At 41.3% G+C, this 27,175-nt stretch overlaps 1 non-coding gene and 1 pseudogene across 1 annotated transcript; both read right to left on the reverse strand.

The window, feature by feature from the left end:
- Positions 1–11,253: 11,253 nt before the first annotated feature.
- On the reverse strand, positions 11,254–11,348 carry LOC125932454 (uncharacterized; annotated as a pseudogene).
- An 8,099-nt stretch (positions 11,349–19,447) lies between these two features.
- LOC125932422 (U6 spliceosomal RNA) lies at positions 19,448–19,549 on the reverse strand. The gene has a single exon (XR_007460593.1). It is a non-coding gene; the product is annotated as a U6 spliceosomal RNA (small nuclear RNA).
- Between the last annotated feature and the right edge of the window lie 7,626 nt (positions 19,550–27,175).

Consider the following 27,175-nt stretch of genomic DNA (forward strand, 5'->3'; position numbering starts at 1 on the left):
TCCACACTGTCTGTCACAGTGGTTGCACCAATTTACATTCCCACCAAGAGTGGACGGAGGTTCCTTTTCTCCATGTTTTCACAACACTTATTATTTCTTTTCTTTTTGATTCTAGCCATTCTGAGTGGTGTGAGGTGATATCTCATTTTGGTTTTGATTTGCATTTCCCTGATGATTGGTGATGTTGAGCATCTTTTCATGTGTTTGTTGGCTCTCTGTATGTCTTCTTTGGGAAAGTATCTATCCATGTGCTCTGCCCATTTTTTGTGTTTTTGGTATTAAAGTTCTTTATATATTTTGGATATTAACCCCTTATCAGATACATCATTTATAAATATCTTCTCCCATTCAGTTGGTTGCCTTTTCATTTTGTTCATGGTTTCATTCACTGTGCCAAAGTTTTTTAGTTTGGAGTGCCTGGCTGGCTCAGTCGGTACAGCATGCAACTCTTTTTTTGTTTGTTTGTTTTTTAAGAGAGAGGGAGAGTATGTGTGAGTAGGGTACAGGAGCAAAGGGAGAGAGGAGATCTTAAGCAGACTCCATGCTCAGTGTGGAGCCCAACACAGGGCTCAATCTCACAACTACAAGATCATGACCTGAACTAAAATCAACAGTTGGGTGCTCAACCAACTGAGCCACCCAGGTGCCCCAAGCATGCAAGTCTTGATCCTGGTGTGGTTAGTTTGAGCCCCATGTTGAGTGTAGATATTACTTTAAAAAGTGTTTTAAAATCCTTTTGAAAAAGTTTTTTAGTTTGGGGGCACCTGGGTGGCTCAGTCGGTTGAATGCCCGACTTCAGCTCAGGTCATGATCTCGCGGTTCGTGAGTTTGAGCCTTGTGTCGGGCTCTGTGCTGACGGCTAGGAGCCTGGAGCCTGCTTCGGATTCTGTGTCTCCCTCTGTCTGCTCCTCTGCCGTTTGCGCTCTGTCTCTCGCATTGTCTCAAAAATAAATAAACATTAAAAAAAAAGTTTTTTGGTTTGATGTAGTCACAGTGGTTTATTTTTCCTTTTTTTTTTTTAATGTTTATTTTTGAAAGAGAGAGTGCGAGAGGGGAAGGGGCAGAAAGAGAGGGAAGACACAGAATTAAGAGCAGGCTCCAGGCTCTGGGCTGACAGCACAGAGGCCCAATGTGGGGCTTGAACCCCCAAACTGTGAGATCATGAACTGAGCTGAAGTCGAACACTAAACTGAATGAGCCACCCAGGCACTCCTTATTTTTGTTTTTATTCCCCTTGCTTGCAGAGACAGATTCAGAAAAGAATTGCTAAGGCTGATACGCAAGAGTTTACTGCCTTTTAAGAGTTTTTGTGGTTTCAGAGCTCACATTTAGGTCTTTAATCCATTTTGAGTTTATTTTTGTGTATGGTGTAAAAGAGTGGCCCAGTTTTATTCTTTTGCACATAGCTGTACAGTTTTCTACATCATTTATTAAAGATTGTCTTTTCCCCACTTTATGTTTGCCTCCTTTGTCGCAAATTAATTAACCTTGTAAGTATGGGTTTATTTCTGGGCTCTCCTGTTCTATTGATCTATGTGTCTGTTTTTGTGCCAGTACCCATACCATTTTGATTACTATAGCTTTGTAGTATAGTTTGATCCTGAGATTGTGATACTTCCAGCTCTGTTCTTCTTTCCCAAGATTTCTTTGGCTATCCACAGTCTTTTGTGGTTCCATACAAATTTTAGGATTATTTGTTCTAGTTCTATGAAAAATGCTATGGTATTTTGGTAGGGATTGCCTTCAGTTTGTAGATTGCTTTGGGTAATATGGACATTTTAACAATATTAATTCTTCTAATCCATCAGCATGGTTTATCCTTCCATTTTTGTCATCTTCAATTTCTTTCATTAGTATCTTACAGCTTTCACTGTACAAATCTTTCACCTCTTTGGTTAACATCATTCCTAGGTATTTTATTCTTTTTGATGCAATTGTAAATGGAATTGTTTTCTTAATTTCTCTTCTTCTAGTTTGTTATCAGTGTATAGAAATGCAACAAATTTCTTTCTTTCTTTTTTTTGAGATAGAGAGTGGGGGAGGGGGGTAGAGGGAGAGACAGAGAATCTTAAGCAGGCTCCACACTCAGCATGGAGCCCAGCAGACGGCTCGATCCCACAACCCTGGGATCATGACCTGAGCCAAAATTAAGAGTCAGATGCTCAATCAACTGAACCACCCAGGCACCCCTGCAACAGATTTCTGTACGTTAATTTTGTATCCTGCACCTCCACTGAATTCATTTAATTAGTTCTTGTATTTTTTTTTTTTAGTGGAGTCTTTAGGGTTTTCTATAGATAGTATCGTGTCATTTTCAAATAGTGATAGTTTTACTTCTTTACCATTTTGGATGCCTTTCTTTTCTTTTTCTTGTCTGATTTCTGTGGCTAGGATTTCTAGTACTCTGTTAAATCAAAGTGAGGACAGTGGGCAGCCTTGTCTTCTTCCTGATTTTAGAAGTAAAGCTTTTTGCTTTTCATCATTGAGTATGATGTTAGCTGTGAGTTTGTCATATATGGCCTTTATTTTGTTTAGGCATGTTCCTTCTAAACCTACTTTGTTGAGAGTTTTTATCATGAATGGATGTTCCATTTTGTCAAATGCTTTTTATTCATCTATTGTGATGATAATATGATTTTTATACTTCATTTTGTTAATGTGGTGTATCAGGTTGATTGATTTGTGGATATTGAGCCATCCTTGCATCCTGGAATAAACTCCACTTGATCATAGTGAATGATTCCTTTAATGTATTGTTGAATTTGGTTTGCTAATAATTTGTTGAGGATATTTGCATCTATGTTTATTAGACATATTCATCTATATTTTTCTTTTTCTTTTTCTTTTTTTGTATTGTCTTTGTCTGGTTTGGCTATCAGGGTAATGGTGACCTCATAGAATGAATATGGAAGCATTCCTCCTCCTTCTGTTTTTAGAAATTTTGAGAAGGATAGGTATTAACTCTTCTTTAAATATTTGGTAGAATTAACCTGTGAATCCATCTGGTCCTGAACTTTTATTTGTTGGGAGTTTTCTGATTATTGGTTCAATTTTGTTACTAGTAATCAGTCTGTTCAGATTTTCTATGTCTTCCTGATTCAGTCTTGGAATATTGTATGTTTCTAGAGATTCATCCCTTTCTTCTAGGTTGTTCAATTTGTTAGCATATACTTTTTCATAGTAGTCTGCTATAATCCTTTGTATTTCTGTGGAATCAGTTGTAACTTCTCTTTCTTTTCTGATTTTATTTATTTAGCCCTATATCTTTTTTCTTGAGGAGTTTGGCTGATGGTTTATCTATTTTGTTTATCTTTTCAAAGAACCAGGTGTTAATTTCATGGATCTTTTCTATTGTTTTTTAAACATTTGTTTTCTATTTCATTTTATTTCTTTTTTTTAACTTTTATTTATTTTTGAGAGACAGGGTGTGAGCAGGGGAGGGGCAGAGAGAAAGGGAGACAAAGCATCTGAAGCAGGCACCACGTTCTGAGCTGTCAGCACAGAGCCTGTCATGGGGCTCGAACCCATGAACTATGAAATCATGACCTGAGCCAAAGTCAGATGCCTAACCAACTGAGCCACCCAGTGCCCCTATTTCATTTATTTTCACTCTGATCTTTATTATTTTCTTCCTTCTACTAACTTTGGGTTTTGTTTGTTCTTTTTCTAGATCCCTTAAGTGTAAAGTTAGATTGTTTATTTGAGATTTTTCTTATTTCTTGAGGTAGGCCTTTATGGCTATAAACTTCTCTCTTAGAATGGCTTTTGCTATGTCCCAAAGATTTTGAACCATTGTGTTTTTATTTTCACTTGTCTCCAGATATTTTTTTATTTCTTCATTGACCCATTGGTTGTTTAACACCATGTTGTTTAGCCTCCATGTGTTTGTGTTTTTTCCAGTTTTCTTCTTGTAATTGATTTCTAGTTTCATAGCATTGTAGTTGAAAAAGATGCTTGATATGATTTCAATTTTCTTAAATTTATTTAAACTTGTTTTATGGCCTAACATGTGATCTATCCTGGAAAATGTTCCATGTACACTTGAAAAGAACATGGATTCTGTTGTTTTTGGATGGAATATTCTGTATCTATCTGTTAAGTCCATCTGGTCTAATGTGTCATGCAAAGCCACAGTTTCATTATTGATTTTCTCCCTGATGATGTATCCATTGGTGTAAGTGGGGTGTTAAAGTCCCCACTATTATTATATTACTCTCAGTTTCTCCCTTTGTGTCTGTTGATATTTGCTTTATGTATATAGGTGGTCCTATGTTGGTACATAGATATTTATAATTGTTATATCCTCTTGTTGGATTGATCCCTTTATCATTATGTAATGCTCTTCTTTGTCTCTTGTTACAGTCTGTTTTAATGTCTGTCTTGCCTGATTTAAGTATCACTACCCCAGCCTTTTTTTTTTTTTTTTTTTTTTTTTTTTTTAGTATTTTTTCCCCCTTTTTTTTTTTTTTTTTTTTTTTTTTTTTTTTGCTTCAACTTGCTTGGAATATTTTTTTCCATCCCTTCATTTTCAGTCTGTGTGTCTCTTTAGGTCTGAAGTGAGGTTCTTTTAGGCAGTATATAGATGGGTCTTTTTTGTTGTTGTTGCTGTTGTTTTTATCCATTCAATCATCCTCTGTCTTTTGATTGCAGCGTTTAGTCCATTGACATTTAAAAGTCATTATTGGTAGGTTTATACTTACTGCCCTTTGTTAATTGTTTCTGGTTGTTTTATAGTTCTTCTCTATTTTTTTTCTTCTTCTCTTGTTCACTTCCCTTATGATTATGTGACTTTCTTTAGTGTTATACTTGGATTCCTTTCTCTTTATGTTTTGTGTACCTATTACAGGTTTTTGATTTGTGGTTACTATGAGGCTCATATATAACATCCTATGTATATAGCAGTCTTTATTCAGTGAATGGCTGTTTAAGTTTGAACACATTCTAAAAGCACTACACTTTTACTCTCCCCTCCATGCTTTAAGTATATGATGTCATATTTTATATCTTTATATTTTGTGTATCTCTTAACTAATTTTTGTAGATAGAATTGATCGTAGTTCTTTTGTATTTTAACCTTTATATTAGCTTTATAACTGATTGATCTACTACCTTTACTATATATTTGCTTTTACCAGTTAAATTTGTCCTTTTATCAGTCTGTCACTTCTAGTTATGGACTCTTCTGCTTTAACGTTTCTTTTTTTTTTAATTTTCTTTTTAATTTTTTAAAATTTACATCCAAATTAGTTAGCATATAGTGAAACAATGATTTCAGGAGTAGATTCCTTAATGCCCCTTACCCATTTAGCCCATCCCCCCTCCCATAACCTCTCCAGTAACCCTCAGTTTGTTCTCCATATTTATGAGTCTCTTCTGTTTTGTCCCCCTCTCTGTTTTTATATTATTTTTGTTTCCCTTCCCTTATGTTCATCTGTTTTGTCTCTTAAAGTCCTCCCATGAGTGAGGTCATATGATTTTTGTCTTGCTCTAATTTCACTTAGCATAATACCCTCCAGTTCCATCCACGTAGTTGCAAATGGCAAGATTTCATTCTTTTTGATTGCCAAGTAATACTCCATTGTATACATATATACCACATCTTCTTTATCCATTCATCCATTGATGGACCCTTGGGCTCTTTCCATACTTTGGCTATTGTGGATAGTGCTGCTAAAACATGGGGGTGCATGTGTCCCTTCGAATCAGCACACCTGTATCCCGTGGATAAATGCCTAGTAGTGCCATTGCTGGGTCGTAGGATAGTTCTATTTTTAGTTTTTTGAGGAACCTCCATACTGTTTTCCAAACATTTCTTATAAGGCCAGTTTAGTGGTGATAAACTCCTTTAACTTTTGTTTATCTAGGAAACTCTATCTTTCCTTCAATTCTGAATGATAACCATGCTGGTTGTATGTTTTTTTTTCCTTTTAGGACTTTGAATATATCATGCCCCTCCCTCTTGGCCTGGAAATTTTTTCCTGAAAAATCATCTGATAACCCTATAGGGTTTTTCTTATACATAACTATTTGCTTTTCCCTTGCTGCTTTTGAAATTCTTTATCTTTGATTTTTGATATTTTAATTATTATGTGTCTTGGTGTGGACCTCCTTGGGTTCATCTTGTTTGGGGTTTTCTGTGCTTTGTGGACCTGGATGTCTGATTTGTTTCCCAGGTTAGGGAAGTTTTCAGCTATTGTTTCTTCATATAAGTTTTATGCCCCTTTCTCTGTCTTCTTCTTCTGGGGCCCGTATAATGTGAATGTTAGTACAACTGATGGTGTTGTAGAGATCCCTTCATTTCTCATGATGTTTAGAAGTTACTTTTTCTTTTTGCTATTCAGCTTGGATGCTCTCCATTACCTTGTCTTCCAGATCACTGATTTGTTCCTCTGCATACTCTAATAAGCTGCTGATTCCTCGTAGTGTATTTTTCATTTCAGTTATTGTATCCTTCAGCTTTGGTTGGTTCTGTTTTATATTTTCTGTCTCTTTGTTGAAGTTATCAGTCTTCTGTCAAGTCCAGCGAGTATCTTTATGACCATTACTTGGAACTCTTTATCAGGTAGATTGCTTATCTCCATTTTGTTTTGTTCTTTTTCTGAGATTTTGTCTTGTTCTTTTGTTTGGAACGTATTCTCTGTCTCCTCATTTTGTCTGACTCTCTGTGTTTATTTCTATGTATTAAGTAGATCAGCTACATCTCCTATTCTTGGAAGTAGTGGCCTTATTTAGAAGGTACCCTGTGGTGCCGAGTAGTGCAGTCTCCCCTGGTTTCCAGAACCAGGCCACACCTGCTATGGTTGCACTGGCAGACAGGGCTGGCTCCCCCCCCCTCACTTCCTGGGGCAGGGGTCACTTTGGAGGGATGCAATACCACTGGGGCTGCCTGCCAGGTGTAGCGGGGAAGTAGTTGCTTTGGGGGGAAGCCAGTCTCAACTGAAGCTGCCCACCAGGTGTGGTGGGGTAGGAGTTGCTTTGGCAGGCATGGCAGGTCTATAGGTGAATGCCAGAGTGGGGTAATAGGTGCTAGCAAGGTAGGTAGAGACTGTCAGAACTGACCCCCACAAGCATCTGGCTAGCTAGGCTGAAGGAGGATAAGATAAATGGTGCCTGCCAAAACTTCCGTTTCCAGAGAAAGTTCCTAAAGATCTTTGCCCCTCCAGCACATGCCCTAAAGTTAGTCAACAAATCACCTTCACGTGTAACCCACGTGCTTTTCAAACTGCTGCCTCTGTGTTGGGTCTCGACCAAGTGTTATAGTGTGCCTGTGTGGCTCAGTCACTTAAGTGTCTGACTGTTGATCTCAGCTTAGATCATGATCTCACGGTCTGTGGGTTTGAGCTCTGCATCAGGCTCTGTGCTAGTGGCCCAGAGACTGCTTGGGATTCTCTCTCTCCCTCTCTCTGCCCCTCCCCTGCTCACGTGTGCACTCTTTCTCTCTCTCTCAAAAATGAATAAACTTAAAAAAAAAGAAAAAAGTTTAAAAAAATGCGCCAGGTTTTGTACTAGACCCAAGGACAGAAAAATAAATAAAACCCAGTCCCATTTTTCAAGATTCCTTCAGCCTCTTCAGTGCATTACTAATACAGAAAAAAGTTTCATGACATAGAACAGAGTTTTATTTTTTTTTTAATTTTTTTAACGTTTATTTATTTTTGAGACAGAGAGAGTCAGAGCATGAACGGGGGAGGGGCAGAGAGAGAGGGAGACACAGAATCCGAAGCAGGCTCCAGGCTCCGAGCCATCAGCCCAGAGCCCGACGCGGGGCTCGAACTCACGGACCGCGAGATCGTGACCTGAGCTGAAGTCGGACGCTTAACCGACTGAGCCACCCAGGCACCCCAGAACAGAGTTTTAAAGAACATGTGAAGCTGTACCAGAAAAGTCTTTGACTTAAATAACTTAATTTCTTTTTTAGTGGGTATGATATTTTTGGTCAAAGAACCTACCCATTATTCCTCAAGCTTCTGTAAGGCCAGCCCTGCTACCTTCTAGAAGATACATTATAGTTATACTTACTGATTCATGTGCAGGGTGGTTGTGAGAAAGTTCACAATATTTACTGTCAAGTCTCATTCAATAGAGAAATTATGACTGGAAGTAGTACTTTTGGGAAATGGCTTTTGTCAGGCTGAATTATTTGTTCTACAACATCTTATGCTAAACCTGAAAGTAATAGACAAGTATTCAAAATAAATCTGAGTGGGGTGCCTGGATGGCTCAGTTGGTTGAGCATCTGACTCTTGATTTTGGCTCAGGTCGTGATCCCACCAGGTTTGTGGGATCGAGCCACACTCAGCGTGGAGCCTGCTTGGAATTCTCCCTCTCTTTGCCCCTCTCCCCCACTTGCACTCTCTCTCTCTCAAAAACAAACAACAAAACAAAACAAATCCAAAAAAAAAAATCCCCCAAAACCAAAATGAACTTGAGTACTTTTTCTTTTATCAATATTCATAACATTACTTCCAGTAGACATTTAACAGCATTTAACTTTTTACCAGAAATAAAAGAAATACAGATTTACTTGTATAATTTTAAGAATTAAATATATGTTACTAGATATTAAAGACGAGAGTGATTGGCTTAGATTAGGGACATGTTTGTTCATCATAAGTGGTTGTCCAGAGCTTGGACTTTGAATTCTATTTCACACGTTTCTTGAAAATATGAATAATCAGGGGCACCTGGGTGGCTCAGTCAGTTAAGCATCCGACTTTGGCTCAGGTCATGATCTCGCGGTTTGTGAGTTTGAGCCCCACCTTGGGCTCTGTGCTGACAGCTCAGAACTGCTTCGAATTCTCTGTGTGTCTCTCTCTCTGTCCCTCCACTGCTCATACGTGCGTGCACAGGCTCACCGCCTTCTCTTTCTCATAAATAAATAAACATTTAAAAAATATGAAGAATCAAACTGCATTGTTTTCTTTTTTTTTCAATATATGAAATTTATTGTCAAGTTGGTTTCCATACAACACCCAGTGCTCATCCCAAAAGGTGCCCTCCTCAATACCCATCACCCACCCTCCCCCTCCCTCCCACCCCCCAAAACTGCATTGTTTTCAAAACACATTCTAAAAGCATAGATGTGCCTGGTTTGGGTAAATAAACATTGTTAGTAAGAAACAAATAATTCGTCTGGTAATTTTGCCTAAACTTCTGTTAATTGACCGCCATTCCAAAATTTATTAGAGAAACTTTGACACAAAAAAATTAGTTTTAAACCATGAAGTACTATGGGGCGCCTGGGTGGCTCAGTGGGTTAAGCGTCCAACTTCCACTCAGGTCATGATCTCACGTTTTGTGGGTTTGAGCCCCGCGTCGGGCTCTGTGCTGACAGCTCAGAGCCTGCAGGCTTTTCAGATTCTGTGTCTCCCTGTCTCTCTACCCCTTCCCGACTTGTGCTCTGTCTCTCTCTCTCTCTCTCTCTCTCTCTCTCAAAAATAATTAAAACATTAAAAAAAATTTACAAAGTGAGTTATAAAATAGCATGTGACCCGACTGTGATCCGATTTTGTGAGAAGTACACACACACACATATAATGGTACAGGAAAAGATCTGGAAGCAGTCCAGGTACCAAGGTGCTAACAAGGTGGGGGTGGGGGTGGTGAACGTTTATGAGTTTCCCATTGTTGTTGTAACAAATTACCACAAAGCTAGTGCCTAAACGAACACAAATTTCTTCTTTTACAGTTTTGGAGGTCAGATGTATAAAGAGGTTTATGAGACTAAAACCAAGGTGTCTGCAGGGCTGGTTTCTTTTGGAAGCTCTAGGAATGAATCCATTGCTTACATCTTTCTGTTTCTTGAGGCTGCTTGCATTCCTTGGTTCTGGCTGCATCACTCCAATATATGCTCTTATTATCACGTCACTTTCTCTGTCCTCTGACCCTCCTGCTTCCCTTTTATAAGGACACTCGTGGTTACATTGGGCCCACTTGGATAATCCAGGACAATCTGCCCATCTCAAGATCCTTAATTTAGTCACATCTGCAAAGTCTCTTTTACCATAACATTCACAGTTTCCGGGGATTAGGTCATGGACATCTTTGAGGGGGGCAATTATTCTGTCTACCACAGAATGTGATGTTTTTATTTTTAATTTTTGTTTATATATTTTGTATTTTTTTAAGTTTATTTATTCTGAGAGAGAGAGAGAAAGAGAGCATTCACATGAATTCCTGTGGGGGGGGGGCACAGAGAGAGAGAGAGACAGAGAGAGAGAGAGAGAAAATCCCAAGCAGGCTCCATACCATCAGCAAAGAACCCGACACTGGGCTCGTGTCATGAACCATGAGATCAGGCGCCCCTATATATTTTTGTATTTTTATATAATGTGGATGTATTACTTAAAATATATTAGTTAAAAGTAGAAAAATGTGGGGCGCCTGGGTGGCTCAGTCAGTCTGACCCTTGGTTTCAGCTCAGGTCATGATCTCACAATTCACGAGATCAAGTCACGCAAATGGCTCTGTGCTGATGGCACAGAGCCTGCTTGGGATTCTCTCTCTCTCTGCCCTCCCCCGCCCCCGCTTGTGTTCTCTCTGTCTCTGTCTGTCTGTCTCTCTCTCTCTCAAAATAAACTAAAAAAAAAAGTAGAAAAATGTTATAGTTTGATATCAAATGACACGAAATGTGGTTATTTATAAACTTTTATCTGGCTCCATGTGAAGTTTGAGCTTCACATTCCGTTATCTTCTTACTTTGTATTTATACTAAATCGGAAAATTCAAATTCACAATTATACATCACCAGAAATGGCAGTAAGTGTTTGGTAACTGACCCACAAGTTTGGATCAGAGACTTGTGTATGTTGGATTGAGCAAGAATCCATAATTTGAGAAGTAATTTCTTCCATTGAGTGTTGCCTCCAGATGCTAAGTGGATGAAGAATCAAACTCAAATTCTGCCAGGGTGAATGTTTCACCTTAGGAGAGTGGGTCTCACTAGGGGCCGTACCACACAAGGGTCTACTTTGAAAACACGTGGGGCTCCTTTGGTTGTTGCAGTGACGGACACGAATCCCCTGGCTGGGATCTTCTGTTGGTTAGTTGGACAGAAGCCAAGAATGTCATATGTCATTCAGTGCATGTGACTTTCTTACAAGGATGAATTTTCCTACATCTTACATAATTTTCAAATGTCCCCCTAGACATTCGTGTATATGAAAAACTTATTTGTCATTATCTGAACCTAAACCTGATCTCATTTTACATGTAAACTCAACATACTTTTTTCTCTTTCTGAAATGTGTTTTTAAAAATATGGAAGGCTTTTACAAACCTGCATGTCATTCTAGTGCAGGGGCCATGCCTGTCTTCTCAAGTTTAGTATATTGCTGCTGAAGTGAGCATAACTCGAAGTATTTTTTGCATGGTTTTATACCCTGGAATTTTCCAGGAATGGAACTACTGTGTAAATTGAAAGGAGTGTCTGTTGTTTTGTTTGGAGCTTTACCAAGAATGGCTTAATGTTTTAGAAAATCACGCCAGTCACATCAATGCCATTTATGGGCTGTGCTAGGTACCTTACATTTTCCCTTCCAGATTCACACCACCCTCTCTACCTGCTCTGTGCCGTAGGAAGGGACCGTGTCAATAGGTTTCCTTGCCCTCCAGCTTCTGGGTAGGTTCACTCAATGGAAAGCACGGGCAGGAAATCTGGAAGGTGAAAGGAGAGTGAGGTGTGCCTCTTGTAATGACCATCAGAAAGTGAGTGTCATCTGATCCATGGAAACATAAAATTGGATGTGACAACAGTATTCCATTAGAAAATGGTAGCGCTAGGGGCGCCTGGGTGGCTCAGTCAGTTACGTGTCTGACTTGGGCTCAGGTCATGATCGCTCGGTTTGTGAGTTCGAGCCCCACATCAGGCTCTGTGCTGAGGGCTCAGAGCCCGGAGCCTGCTTTGGGTTCTGTGTCTCCCTCTCTCTCTCTCTGCCCCTCTCCCACTTGCACTCTGTCTCTTTCTCAAAAATAAACATTAAAAAAAATAAAAATAAAGAAAATGGTAGCGCTATATAAACACAATTGAGTCCAAGCTGGTCAGGAGGCACAAGCAAACTGCAGGAAGAAGTGTTTTAAACTCTCATGGCGCTTGCTCCTACTGATTTACTTCTCCCTTAACCCACATTTAGGACTTCCCAGAGAGTTCTCTATGACTGGTTATCAGGTAAAGCACAGGCCCGGTTTACACACATTTGCTGGCACCAGCTGAAAAGTGGGTGCATTCTAGCCCCCGAAAGACAGGGGTGAAGGAAACTCTTCCTAGGAGCAAAACTTGGCTCGTACCTCTTATTGTCCACTTCCAGTGGAAGGATACACAGCCCTTTCTCTCTGGGCACACTATTTTTGCCACGTACTATCTGTCACAGCCCAGAGCGTCACTGCTTGTGCTTGTTTTACATGCCTGGAATGCGAGACTCAGACCCTCTCGCAGGAGCCGCTTCTCAGGGCTTCCTTTGTAGGGAACTGCCTTGAGGGATGAGGTGATATCTCCTTCTGAACAAATAATGGGCTTGCTGTAAAAGATGTGAGCTCCCCAAGGCCAGTTTTCCTCAGCTGCAATGCCAAAGTACTAACAGTATGTACACAGTGGGTCTATCTGGGCTCCTCTGCCTGGCCCCTGTGGGATCTGGGGAGTGGGGAACCCACACAAATAAGCTAATGAGGCTCATACTGCTTACCATGCTGCTGGCATCCAGGAAATGGTAACAGGCTAATTTGTTTGCTTATAAATAGGAGAAAAATCTCAACCCCCAACTAATACTTATTATGCACTTTGCAGTTAGTTTTATAAGCCTTTTGGCTAGTTTGTGACTTGTACCTGATTTTGCATTGAGGGGTACGACTTGCAATTATTCTTCTGTAGCTTTGGTCCCTTAGGGAAAAATTTTGCTACTTTTATGTTTGGCAGAAGTCCACTGACAGAGGTGTCACTGCACATCTGTTGGAAAAAACAAGTAAGTTTTAATGACTTCATAAAATTAATTGAAAAAGTTTCATGGCGACAGTGCTAAGGACTAGGGGTGAATGGATTGCCAATATAATCAACCAGAAATTCAGATATTGTCGGTTTTTGCTATTCACACCGTAGGATGGATAACGTTCCATGCTAATATTCCAATTGTTTATAATTCTATTTTGCCCTTTTCCTTTCCGTAGTGAGTTTTAAACTTCCTAGGTCTGTCTTTATTTCTTTCAGTTCGAAATAATGGAATTCCAGCATTTGGTCTCGAAAACCACAGGCTGTCCTAGCTGCTGGTGTAAGAAATCCCAGCAACAGGATAAGATTTTCTGGTTTCTTGATATGTCCTTGAAAATGTTATTACTAATGAAGGAGTCTTGTAACACATCTGGAACTCAGAACTTACGGCTTGTTCTGTGAACGAAACTTTGGCCTTAAAAAGCCTGTAATTCTTTTTGTTTGTATTACTTAATAATGTGTTTCCCTGGTAATGATATTTATATTGCAACCCCACGTCCTGAAAGCTATGCATACCTATGAGTTTTCTTTAATAGACAAGTTAATGGAAAATTTATGTGCACACAAAAACTTGTATGCAAATGCTTGTAGCAGCTTTATTCATCAGAAACTACCAGATGTCCTTTAACAGGTGAATGGATAAACTGGTCCATGCATACAATGGGATGCTAGGCTGTGATAAGAAGGAAAGATCTATTGATTCACTCAACAACACGAGTGAATCTTTTTTCCTAGTGGTAAAATATATGTAACATAAACACGGATGAATTGTAAATGCATTTTGCCAAGGGTAGGAAGCCAGATTCTAAGATCCAGAAGTATTGTATAATGCCATTCATAAGACATTGTGGAGAAGGCAGAATTAGAGGGAGATGTATTAGTTTCCTATTGCCGCTGTAAAAATTACCACAGACTTGGTGGCTTACAACAACACAAATTTATTCGCTTACAGTTCTCGAGGCCAGAACTCAAAAATCAGTTTCACTAGGCTAAGGTCAAGGTGTTGTAGGACTGGCTCCTTCTGGAGGATCTAAGAGAGGATTCGCTTCCATGACTTTTCTGGCTTCTGGCGGCTGCCTGTATGACTTAGCTTGCGACTCCTTCCTCACATCACGCTGTCGCCTTGCCTCCTTCCTCACGTCTCCTCCTAACTCCTTTGTCAGTCTTGCTGCTCTCTTTTAAGGACCTTTGTGATTACATTTAGGACTCACCTGGATAATATCCCCCTCACGGAATTCTTAACTTAATCACATCTGTAAAGGCCCTTTTGCCATGTGGCGTAACATTCGTGGGTTGCAGAGATTAGGGCTTGGGTATTTTTTCAGGTCATTATTCAGTCTACCACAGTATGGAAAGCAGAGCAGTCATTGCCAGGGCTTGTGGAAGAGGGAAGGATTGAGTATGTAATGGGTCGTACAAGCATGGTGGAGGATCTATGACTCTACAGTTGTCACAAACCCATAGAATGGGGGCGCCTGGCTGACTCAGTCGGTTAAGTGTCTGACTCTTGATTTCCACTCAGGTCACGATCTCAAAGTTCATGAGGTCAAGCCCCACACTGGGCTCTGCTCTGATAGCACGGAGCCTGCTTGGGATTCTCTCGCTCTCCCTTTCTCTCTCTCTCTCTCCCTCTCTCTCTCCCTCTTTCACTGACCCTTCCTCCTCTCTCTCTCTCTCTCTCAAAATAAATAAATAAATAATGAATAAATGAAAACTAAAAAAAAAAAAAACCACATAGAATGTTACATCACCAAGAATGAACTTTACTGTTTGCAAATTTTTAAAAACCATTCTGTCAGTGATCCTAGGATGGAATGCAGAGTCTGACAAAATAATCTGATTGTATTAAAAATGGATGGCATACCAGACTTCAAGATGTATTACAAAGCCGTAATCATCAAGACAATATGGTACTGGCACAAAAACAGACACTCAGATCAATGGACCAGAATAGAGAACCCAGAAATGGACCCACAAACGTACGGCCAACTAATCTTCGACAAAGCAGGAAAGAGTATCCAATGGAATAAAGACAGTCTTTTCAGCAAGTGGTGCTCGGAAAACTGGACAGCGACATGCAGAAAAATAAACCTGGACCACTGTCTTACACCATACACAAAAATAAACTCAAAATGGATGAAAGACCTAAAAGTAAGACAGGAAGCCATCAAAATCCTCGGGGAGAAAGCCGGCAAAAACCTCTTTGACCTTGGCCACAGCAACTTCTCACTCAACACAACTCCAGAGGCAAGGGAAACAAAAGCAAAAATGAACTATTGGGACCTCACCAAAATAAAAAGCTTCTGCACGGTGAAGGAAACAATCAGCAAAACTAAAAGGCAACTGATGGAATGGGAGAAGATATTTGCAAATGACATATCAGATAAAGGGTTCATATCCAAAATCTATAAAGAACTTATCAAACTCCACATCCAAAAAACAAATAATCCAGTGAAGAAATGGGCAAAAGACATGAATAGACACTTCTCCAAAGAAGACATCCAGATGGCTAACTGACACATGAAAAAATGCTCAACATCACTCAACATCAGGGAAATACAAATCATAACCACAATGAGATACAACTGGCTAAATTAACAACTCAGGCAACAACAGATGTTGGCGAGGATGCGGCTAAAGAGGATCTCTTTTGCTGGTGGGAATGCAAACTGGTGCAGCCACTCTGGAAAACAGTGTGGAGGTTCCTTAAAAAAATTAAAATAAAACTACCCTACCACCCAGCAATGGCACTACTAGGTATTTATCCAAGGGATACAGGTGTGCTGTTTTGAAGGGGCACATGCACACCCATGTTTAGAGCAGCACTATCAACAATAGCCAAAGTATGGCAAGAGCCCAAGTGTCCGTCGATGGATGAATGGATAAAGAAGATGTGGTATATATATACAATGGAATATTACTCGGCAATCAAAAAGAATGCAATCTTACCATTCGCGACTACGTGGATGGAACTGGAAGGTATTATGCTAAGCGAAATTAGTCAGAGAAAGACAAAAATCATATGGCTTCACTCATATGAGGAATTTAAGAGACAAAACAGATGAACATAAGGGAAGGGAAGCGAAAATATAAAAATAGGGAGGGGGACAAAATAGAAGAGACTCTTAAATATGGAGAACAAACAGAGGGTTACTGGAGGGGTTGTGGGAGGGGGGCTGGGCTAAATGGGTCAGGGGCATTAAGGAATCTACTCCTGAAAACATTGTTGCACTATATGCTAGCTAACTTGGATGTAAATTAAAAAATAAATAAATTAAAAAACAAAACAAAAAAATGGATGGCATAACTTCACTGAAGAAGGCAGGTGGGAAAGTTAAATAGCTTGGAAAAATTGTTTTTAAGTTTATGGACACAGAGAATAGATTGGTGGCCACCAGAGGAGAGGGGTGAGGTATGGGCAAAATGGGTGAAAGGAGTCAAAATGTGCAAACTTTTCCAGTTATGAAATACAGAAATCATGGGAATGTAATGTGCAGCATGGTGACTAGAGTTAGTAATACCATATTGCATATTTGAACATAACTGAGAGGAAGTCTTTAAAGTTCTCATCACAAGAAATGTGTGTAGTGTGGCAGATGTTAACTGGATTTATTGTGGTGATCATTTTGCAGTATATACAAATATCAAATCATTATGTTGTATACCTGTAACTGATATAATGTTGTATGTCAATTATACTTCAATTAAAAAAAAAGAAAAGAAAAAATGGTGTTTTGACCAGGGAATGGAAGACCAACAATAAAAAGAACAGTATGTAAATGTACTATAGTTGGTAGATAATATACAGAAATATAGATATGTATGTATACATAAGGTAGTATATTTAGATACATTTTCTGGCTCTGGCTCTGGCTTCTGCAGTGGTCTGGAATCAGTGATGTGCCAGCAGCAATGAGCACACCTAGCCCCCAGATCTTTGTTTCTAAATACCATTCTCCGATAAAAGAATTCAGGGCTCCTTAAAGAAATGGCTGATTCTAGGGTTGGGGCAGGGAAGATATGAGATGAATGCAGTTTGGTAGGACCACAAGAAGACCATAGGAGACTGCACCTGGCCTCACCAGGCCCTGCTGTGAGCCATATGCTGGGATGTATAGTCTGACTTCTGTGCTCTTGCTGTAACATGTCCTTCCCCTGTAATAAACTTTTTACATTTGTAAGCCTTGTCACTTTGGGTCCTGTGAATCTTCTTTAGCAATTGAACTCTGCTTACATGCCACTGTTAGTATAACTATATATTCAAGTTTTTACGAATGCTGCATGGGCACTAGGAAACAAAAACAGTATATCATCTACTATTCAATACATGTGTCTCTCCAGGAATCTATTAAAATGAGACTTATTAATCATATTGTTAAGTGAGTCTCTATCCTTCTTCATATTTTGGCTTTATAAATTTCCGTGTAATTTTATTTTATTTATTTTTTTAAGTTTATTTATTTTAGAGAGAGAAAGAGAGCATGAGCAGGAGAGGGGCAGAGAGAGAGGAGACAGAATCCCAAGCAGGCTCCACACTGGCAGCGCAGAGCTCGGTGTGGGGCTCAGACTCATGAACTGCGAGATCATGACCTGAGCCTAAATCAAGAGTTGGACACTTAACCAGCTGAGCCACCAATGCGCTCCTCAAGGTCATTTTTTTAATGTCAAATTGTACTAATGTAAGTACATCTTTGATTCCTCTAAATTTGCATTTCTTTTCTATATTTCCCCTTCCTTTACATTACTATTTTTGTTTCATTTTGTGTTTCATTTAAATAACATAAAATAGAATTCTTTTTTTTTTTTTAATTTTTTTTTCAACGTTTTTTATTTATTTTTGGGACAGAGAGAGACAGAGCATGAATGGGGGAGGGGCAGAGAGAGAGGGAGACACAGAATCTGAAGCAGCCCCCAGGCTCTGAGCTGTCAGCATAGAGTCCGACATGGGGCTCCAACCCATGTACCGCGAGATCATGACCTGAGCTGAAGTTGTATGCCTAACCGACTGAGCCACCCAGGTGCCCCAAGATTTTACTTTTATTTATTTATTTATTTATTTATTTATTTAAATTTTTTTTCAACGTTTTTTATTTATTTTTGGGACAGAGAGAGACAGAGCATGAACGGGGGAGGGGCAGAGAGAGAGGGAGACACAGAATCGGAAACATGCTCCAGGCTCCGAGCCATCAGCCCAGAGCCTGACGCGGGGCTCGAACTCACGGACCGCGAGATCGTGACCTGGCTGAAGTCGGATGCTTAACCGACTGCGCCACCCAGGCGCCCCAAGATTTTACTTTTAAATAATCTCTACACCCAACATGAGACTCAAACTTACAACCCCAAGATCAACAGTCACATGCTCTACTGACTGAGTTGCCAATCACCCCATGAATCTTAATTAAAAAATATTTTTTAAACATTTTATTTACTTTTGAGACTCAGAGAGAGACAGAGTGCAAGTGGGGGAGGGGCAGAGAGAGAGGGAGACACAGAATCCGAAGAAGGCTCCAGGCTCCAAGCTGTCAGCACAGAGCCTGATGTGAAGCTTGAACTCATGAACTGTCAGATCATGACCTGAGCCAAAGTCGGATGCTTAACCGACTGAGCCACCCAGGCGCCCCTGAATTTTAATTTTTAATAGGGGAGTAGATTCTATTATATTTATCATGATCACTAATACATTTTTTATTATAAATGTCATATATTTATGCTTTTTTAATGTTTCCTTATTTTTAAATTTTTTTTTATGAATTTTAAATTTCTTTTTCCCTTTTGAGTGTTTGCTTTTATCTTCTTCATTTCTTTGGAAGCCATATATACTCCTTTTGATACTGGTAAGTGTGACTTTTCAGTTTTTCAAAAGCATTCTGTGGGTAATGTACACAGTATGTATGTATGTATTTTGAACTCTATGTATGAACTGTATTTTAATTCCAGTATAGTTAACATACAGTTATATTAGTTTCAAGTGTACAATATAGTGATGCAACAATTCTGTACATTACTCAGTGCTCACCAAAATAAGTGTACTCTTTTTTTGTGCGTGAGAGAGAAAGAGTGTGTGCATGAGTGAGCATGTGCATGAGCTGGGGAGCAGCAGAGGTAGGGAGAGAGAGAGAGAGAGAGAGAGGGAGAGAGAGAGAAGGAGAGGGAGAGGGAGAAGGGGAGAGAGGGAGAGTCCCAAGCAGGCTCCACACCCAGCACGGAGCCTGATGCTCAGTGAGATCATGACCTGAGCCGAAATCCAGAGCTGGATGCTTAACTGACTGGGGTGCCCAGGTGCTCTCAAAATAAGTGTATTCTTAATCCCCTTCACCTATTTAACCCATCCCCTCAGCCACCTCCCCTCTAGTAACCATCAATTTGTTCTCTATAGTTAAAAGTCCATGTTTTGGCTTGTCTCTCTTTTTTTCTTTGTTCATTTGTTTTGTTTTTTAGGTTCGACTTATGACTGAAATCATGGTTTGTAAAAATATGGAATGCTTCATGAATTTGTGTGTCATCATTGCACAGGGGCCATGTTTATCTCTGTATCATTCCAATTTTAGTATTTGTACTGCCAAAGTGAACAGAAAGTACACAGTATTTTGACAGTAAGAAAGCTGTCAACAACTGTTAGGGTCATATCAAAAGGACTCAGGAGCCAACTTAAAGAAGTTCCCCCTGAACCCTCTTGCACTGTTGGTGGGAATGCAAATTGGTGCAGCCACTCTGGAAAACAGTGTGGAGGTTCCTCAAAAAATTAAAAATAGACCTACCCTATGACCCAGCAATAGCACTGCTAGGAATTTACCCAAGGGATACAGGAGTACTGATGCATAGGGGCACTTGTACCCCAATGTTTATAGCAGCACTCTTGACAATAGCCAAATTATGGAAAGAGCCTAAATGTCCATCAACTGATGAATGGATAAAGAAATTGTGGTTTATATACACAATGGAGTACTAGGTGGCAGTGAGAAGGAATGAAATACGGCCCTTTGTAGCAACATGGATGGAACTGGAGAGTGTGATGCTAAGTGAAATAAGCCATACAGAGAAAGACAGATACCATATGGTTTCACTTTTATGTGGATCCTGAGAAACTTAACAGAAACCCATGGGGGAGGGGAAGGAAAAAAAAAAGAGGTTAGAGTGGAAGAGAGCCAAAGCATAAGAGACTCTTAAAAACTGAGAACAAACTGAGGGTTGATGGGGGGTGGGAGGGAGGGGAGGGTGGGTGATGGGTATTGAGGAGGGCACCTTTTGGGATGAGCACTGGGTGTTGTATAGAAACCAATTTGACAATAAACTTCATATATTGAAAAAAAAATAGAAAAAAAAATTAAAAAAAAAATAAAGAAGTTCCCCCTAGTCATAGGATAATTTGAGCATCAATAAAAGTAATTGCAGTGTGGGGGGGGGGCATCTGGGTGGCTCAGTTGGTTGAGCATCCAACTCTTTTTTTTTAATATTCATTTATTTGGGGGGAGAGCACAAGCAGGGGAGGGGCAGAGAGAGGGGGACAGAAGATCTGAAGCAGGCTCAGCGCCGACAGGCTGACAGCAGTGAGCCGGATGTGGGGCTCAAACTCACAAACTTTGAGATCACGACCTGAGCTGAAGTCGGACTTTCAACCAACTGAGCCACCTAGGTGCCCCAAGCATCCAACTTTTGATTTTAGCTCAGGTCATGATCCCAGGGTCGTGGGATTGAGCCTCATGTCAGGCTCTGCGCTGAGCTTAGAGCTGCTTAAAATTCTCTGTCTCTCTCTCTCTCTCTTTCCCTCTGCCCCTCTCCCCTGCTTGCTCTCTCTCTCTCTCTCTCTCTAATAAAAATAAGGGCACCTGGGTGGCTCAGTTGGTTAAGCATCTCACTTCAGCTCAAGTCATGACCTTGCAGTTCATGAGTTCGAGCCCTGTGCCAGGCTCTGTGCTGACAGCTCAGAGCCTAGAGCCTGCTTCAGATTCTGTGTCTCCCTCTCTGTCTCCTTCTCCCCTGATCACACTCCATCTCTCCTCTCTCTGTCTCTCTCTCAAAAATAAAGAAACATTAAAAAAAAAAAATAAAGAAACATTAAAAAATTAAAAAAATAAAATTTAAATAAAATTTAAAAACGGCAGTGGATTGACACACATGGAATGTGTTTGACTCATGAGTTTATATAATACTATCAAATAAACTTATTTTGCACCTTAAAAAAAAACCTGATTGAGGTCCAGACTTCCACAACGGGGGGGGGGGGTGAGGTTGGTGGACACTTTCCCCAGTGAAACAACCATTTAACTGGTGAAAATTGTTTAAAAAACTCAACCATTTAAAGTCTCTGGAATTGTCCTAAGCACATATGGCAAATAGAGAAACATTTATCCAAGAAAATCTACTACTAGTAAAACTTCAGCAATGAACTTGTTACTTAATTGGGAGTCTGTGACATTTGTGCCACAAACTGTTTCCTACTTCCCAGATCAATGTGATGGAATGTCTACTTTTGTAAGATGCAGCCAAAAAGATGGGGCTCCATTTCCTCCCAGCTCCCAATCTAGGACTACGGTTTCCCTCCAGGAAAGGCGGGCCACCAGCATCTCTCATCACCTCCAACGGTGTTGCAGAACCTATATATCCAGGTAGGTTTAAGGAGAATTAGAGAGATTCCATCCCCTGTCCAGCCTCCACTGTGGGACAGAAGTTCTATTGCATGCGCCGCTGGCCGTAGTCCTGGGACCTGATCACTCCCGCTCCAGCTTGCTCACAGGGCAGAGGTTCCATATCCAGAGAAGAACGGTAAGAAGGGTACGGGCCACTATCCCTACCCAGTTACCCTCTTGCAACATGTGTCATCATCCCCTCTGGCAGATCAGGTGTAGTAATGCAGAGGCCCTCTTAAAACTTAGAAGAGTGCCTGCCAGTGTGTGCTTAGGATTTGCCAGCCATTACTGCGAAAGACCATTTGGCCGCGAGTAGGAATCCTCCGGTATAACCCTGTTCTCTAAAAACCCTAGCTGTTGGTCCATTTTCTTCCGAAGACTGATGTTGCAGAGAAGCCTGACATCAAACTGACTTTGTTGCCTTCTAGCCTAGCGGTGGAGAGCTCTGGATGTGTGACTCTGGGCAAGTTACTTGACCTCTGCAGTCCTTGCCCGCATCGTGTGTAAAGCGGGGCAAGTCCTAGGCCTCCCCGCCTTGGGCCCTTTGCACATGCTGGCCAAGCCATCCTTCCTCCCTTCCATCGGCTCGTTTTCCCTCACTCCGACCTTTTCATTCTGCCAGGGCTTCTAACCGTAGCGGCCTCAGCCTCTGGCCAGTCATCTCACTCCGGCCTCTCGGCCTCCGCCACCGACCCGAGGGCACGCACGCGGCAGAGAGACAACCGAGCGAGCGGTTCCGCGGCGAGACCGAAGACACACTCTCTTTCGTCCAGGGTGACTGGGCCGCCGGGAGCCCAGAGGCGCCCGTCTGCTCCGGCAAGGGCTGGAGGACAGCGGAGGCGGCTGGAGCGCACAGGGCTCCCGCCAGACTCGCTCAGGGTTCCCGAGGCCAGTCGACGTCAAGGCGGGCGCCGCGCGCGGCTTGGTTGGAAGCCGTGAGGTTTAGGGGAGAGAATTCAGTAGAGCCGCGAGTAGCGTGCAGAACACGGGCTGAGCCCTCAGCGAACGACGGTTTCCTCCCGCCTCAGTGGTTGCGGGGCTTTTTGTAGTTCCAAGTTGTGGTTACAGATTGTTGCCAACTGTGTCTGTGCGTGGGTAGGTGATTTTCCCCGAAGTGCGGGGAGCTCTTTCAGCCTGCACAGAGAGAGAGAGAGAGAGAGAGAGAGAGAGATCTTCCCCAAGCTTAGGAAAACCTTGGTTCCCCGACGAGCTTTCGTTATTGCGCCTCTTGGCTAGGAGCGGCGAGCACCTGCCTGTGGGCGACGGTCTGTGTTCCCCGTCTCTACCATCCGTCCCCACCTCCGAACGTTGAGTTCCCGGGGGCGGGGACGTGGGTGCCGGTATTGATCTCCGGAGGGCTTCCTCCCAGCCTCCTGGGCCCTGAGGCCCTGGAAGGGCCTACAAGGCACCGGCCGCCCCCGGCCCGGCCGCTTAGGGAATGAGTTTCTGCCCCTCGCCCGGCCCACTGTCCTTCTGGCAGCGGCACACGACTTCTCAGCGACACGCTTGAGCGGTCAGCGCGAGGAGCCACCGACCGCGCGGGCGATCCCAGGAACCCCCGCTGCTCAGCCCAGAGGCCCGGCCTAGGGGCTTGCTGGAAATGCAGAGCCTCCGGGAGGTCCTGGCCCCGCTGCTGCAGCGGAACAGCACGTTCACGACGCCCCCGGTGGTGGGGGCTGGGGGGGGGGTGCGGGGTGGGGGTTGCGTGCGCCTTAAAGTTGCAGAGGCTGTGCTCCAGAGCACGGGACTCGGTAACCCTTTGATTCATAATCCGTTTGTTTTCTGGCTACTCACGGGGTCTTTCTTTACGGGGAAAACCTTCCCAACTCCTCACCAGACCAGATCATGTCAGGCTCTGACTACTTCTTACTGCATTTTCATGTGAAGTTTCATGACCATAAACTGGGGACTCCGTTGCCCATCGCCTGAGTCTTACGTGCACAATTCACACTTCATTGCAACCTTAATTTTATTCCGTCACATTCCTGCCGTGTCCTCGGCTCCCTTCACCTTTTCAAGAGTTATGAAACTTTCCACATTTCTGCCAGCTGCTTCTTCCTGTTTTGTTCTCAATTTGGGATGTTTGTTTCTATTTGCTTGATGTCTGTGTTCAAAAACAAGCAAAAAACATTTGTGGTTCATGTAAACATAGAGCACAATTCAAATTTGTTCCATATGAGATTCTCTGCTGAGGAATTCTTATGTCTTGTAATTGGTGAGAATACTTTTGCCTTAAACTGTAATGTTGAATTATCACTTCTTTTAGCATATTTAGTTAACGAATTTTGGGGTGAAAAGTCATTATGTCATTGAAAAGGAGCCTTTGTTCAAAATGTGGCAGATTTTTCAAGAGCTGCTTTAGCAAATGTTGCTAACTGAAAGATCATTCTGTAAGGTAGTTATGTTCTTGGCAAAAACTAGAAAGTATGAGCACATCAAGAGTTGGCTAAGAAACGGGGAATTGGGAATTCTCTCCTCCTACTGGAAGCAATATGTATTAGTACATTCATTTTGGATAGTAATATTGAAAATGTGCCATATCCAGCAATTTTACTTCTTTATAATCCAAGAAAAACTCTTATAAATGTGGGCAAAGAGGCATTTACCAGAGGTACTAATGTTTCTTAAAGTATATTGGTGTGTGGCCCAATTGTCTATGTATCACCCAGGCTCCTGGTTAAACTGCAGATTCCTCAGCCCTATACGATACCTACTAAAAATTAGAATTTCTAGGAATTGAGAGCCAGCAGCCCACATCTTTAGCAAGATACTGCTTGCAAGTTTGAAAACCAGGGCTGTTTTCTTAATCATATGTGGTTTAGTTGATTTCATTGTTTAATTATGCTGATGGTTTTTAAAAATAAGTGCTGTTACAAGGTCCACAGAAAAGCAACAAGGGAAGCAACAAGTATCTGTAATACTTGCCCCGCTCCAAAGATTCTTTGAAATGTGAAGGTAATTTTTTCTTTGTATGTTTATTTTTTTTTTAATTAATCGATTAATTTTAAATCTTTATTTTATTTTTGAGATAGAGGCAGAGCTCGAGCAGGGGAGGGGCAGAGAGAGAGGGAGACACAGAATCTGAAGCAGGCTCCAGGCTCTGAGCTGTCAGCACAGAGCCCGAGGCGGGGCTCGAACTCATGAACCGTGAGATCATGACCTGAGCCGAAGTCGGATGCTTATCCAACCGAGGCACCCAGGCGCCCCATATTTTTTTTTTAACTCGCTACAGAAAATTTCAAGTATATACACAAAGAGAATAATGCATATCATTTTATCGAAGTACAATTGACACACAATATTACATTAGTTTTAGGTGTACAACATAGTGATTCGACAAGTTTGTACATTATCAAATGCTCACCACAATAAGTGTAATCACCATCTGTCACCTTTCCATGTTATTACAGGATTATTGACTATATTCCCTATGCTGTACTTTTCATCTTTGTGACTTATTTTATAACTGGAAGTTTTGCCTCTTAATCTCCTTCACCTATCACACCCATGCCCCCACCCACCTCCTCTCTGGCAACTACTAGTTTGTTCTCTGTTATTTATGAGTCTCTTTCTGTTTTCTGACTGCTTATTTATTCATTTGTTTTGTTTTTTAGATTCCACATATAAATGAAATCATACAGTATTTATTTTTCTCTGTCTGACTCATTTCACTTAACACAATAGCCTCTAGGTCCGTCCTTGTTGCTGCAGTGGTAAGCGCTCATTCTTTTGTATGGCTGCGTAATATTCCATTCCATTCCCACATCTTCTTCATCCTTTCATCTATCAATTGACACTTAGGTTGAGTCCATCTCTTGACTATTATAAATAATGTTGCAGGGACGCCTGGCTGACTCAGTCGGTGGAACATGCGACTCTTGATCTTGGGGTCGTGAGTTCAAGTCCCATGTTGAGCACAGAACTTACTTAAAAAAATAAATAGGGGCGCCTGTTGGCTCAGTCAGTTAAGCGTCTGACTGTGCCTCAGGTCATGATCTCAGGGTTGGTGGGTTTGAGCCCTGTGTTGGGCTCTGTGCTATCAGAGCAGAGCTCACTTCTGATCCTCTGTCTCCCTCTCTCTCTGCCCCTCCCCTCCCCTGCTCATGCATGCTTGTGGTCTCTCTCTCTCTCTCTCTCAAAAATAAACATTAAAAAAATTTTTTTGAATAAAGGAAATGTTTTTTAAAAATTAAAGAAGATAATGCTGCAATAAATATAGAGGTGCATATATCTTTGCAAATTAGTATCTTTGTTTTCTTTTGGTAAGTACCCAGAAGTAGAATTACTGGATCATATGGTATTTCTATTTTTAATTTTTGGGGAAACCTCCATACTGTTTGCCACGGTGGTTGCACTAATTCACATTCCCACCAACAGGGCACAAAAGGGTTCCCTTCTCTCCACATCCTCACCAATATTTGTCGTTTCTTGTCTCTTTGATACTAGCCATTCTGACAGATATAAGGTATCTCATTGTGTTTTAATTTGCATTTCTCTGATGATTAGTGATGTGAAGCATCTTTTCATGCGGCTGCTGGCCATCTGTATGTCTTCTTTGGAAAAATGTGTGCTCAGTTTCTCTGCCCCTTTTTAAATCACATTGTTTGGTTGCTTTTTGTTTGTTTGTTTTTTGGTGTTAAGTTGTATAAGTTCTTTATATATTTTGATATTAACTCTTTTTTTAAATTTTTTTTTAACATTTATTTATTTTTGAGACAGAGAGAGACAGAGCACGAATGGGGGAGGGTCAGAGAGAGGGAGACACAGAATCTGAAACAGGCTCCAGGCTCTGAGCTGTCAGCACAGAGCCTGACGCGGGGCTCGAACTCACAGACCGCGAGATCGTGACCTGAGCCGAAGTCGGCCGCTTAACCGACTGAGCCATCCAGGCGCCCCTGATATTAACTCTTTATCAGATATATCAAATATCAAATATTTTCTCCCATTCATTCTGTTGCCTTTTTATTTTGTTGAAGGTTTTCTTTGCTGTGCAAAATCTTATTTTGTTGTAGTCCCAAGAGTTTATTTTTGCTTATGCTTCCCTTGCCTCAGGAGACATATCTATAAATATTTTGAGAAGGCTGATGTGAAAGAGATTTTTGCCTATATTTTCTTTTAGGAGTTTTATCATTTTAGGTCTCATGTTTAAGTCTTTGGTCCATTAAAAAAATTTTTTTTTTATGTTTATTTTTTGAGGGAGGGAGAGAGAGAGCATGAGCAGCGGAAGGGCAGAGAGAGAGGGAGACACAGAATCCGAAGCAGGCTCCAGGCCTCTGAGCTGTCAGCACAGAGCCTGACGTGGGGCTTGAACTCATGAACCACGAGTTCGTGACCTGAGCCAAAGTCGGATGCTCAACCGACTGAGCTACCCAGGCGCCCCAGTCTTTGGTCTATTTTGAGTTTATTTTTGTGTATGGCATAAAAATGTGGTCCAGTTCATTCTTTTGCATGTAGCTATTCATTTTCCCCAGCACCGTTTATTGAAGAGATTTTCTTTTCCTCATTTTATATGCTTGCCTCGTTTGTCTTAGGTTAATTGACCTTATAAGAATGGTTTATTTGTGGGCTC

Source organism: Panthera uncia, chromosome X (assembly GCF_023721935.1).
Source record: "Panthera uncia isolate 11264 chromosome X, Puncia_PCG_1.0, whole genome shotgun sequence".
In the NCBI taxonomy this organism is placed as follows: domain Eukaryota; kingdom Metazoa; phylum Chordata; class Mammalia; order Carnivora; family Felidae; genus Panthera; species Panthera uncia.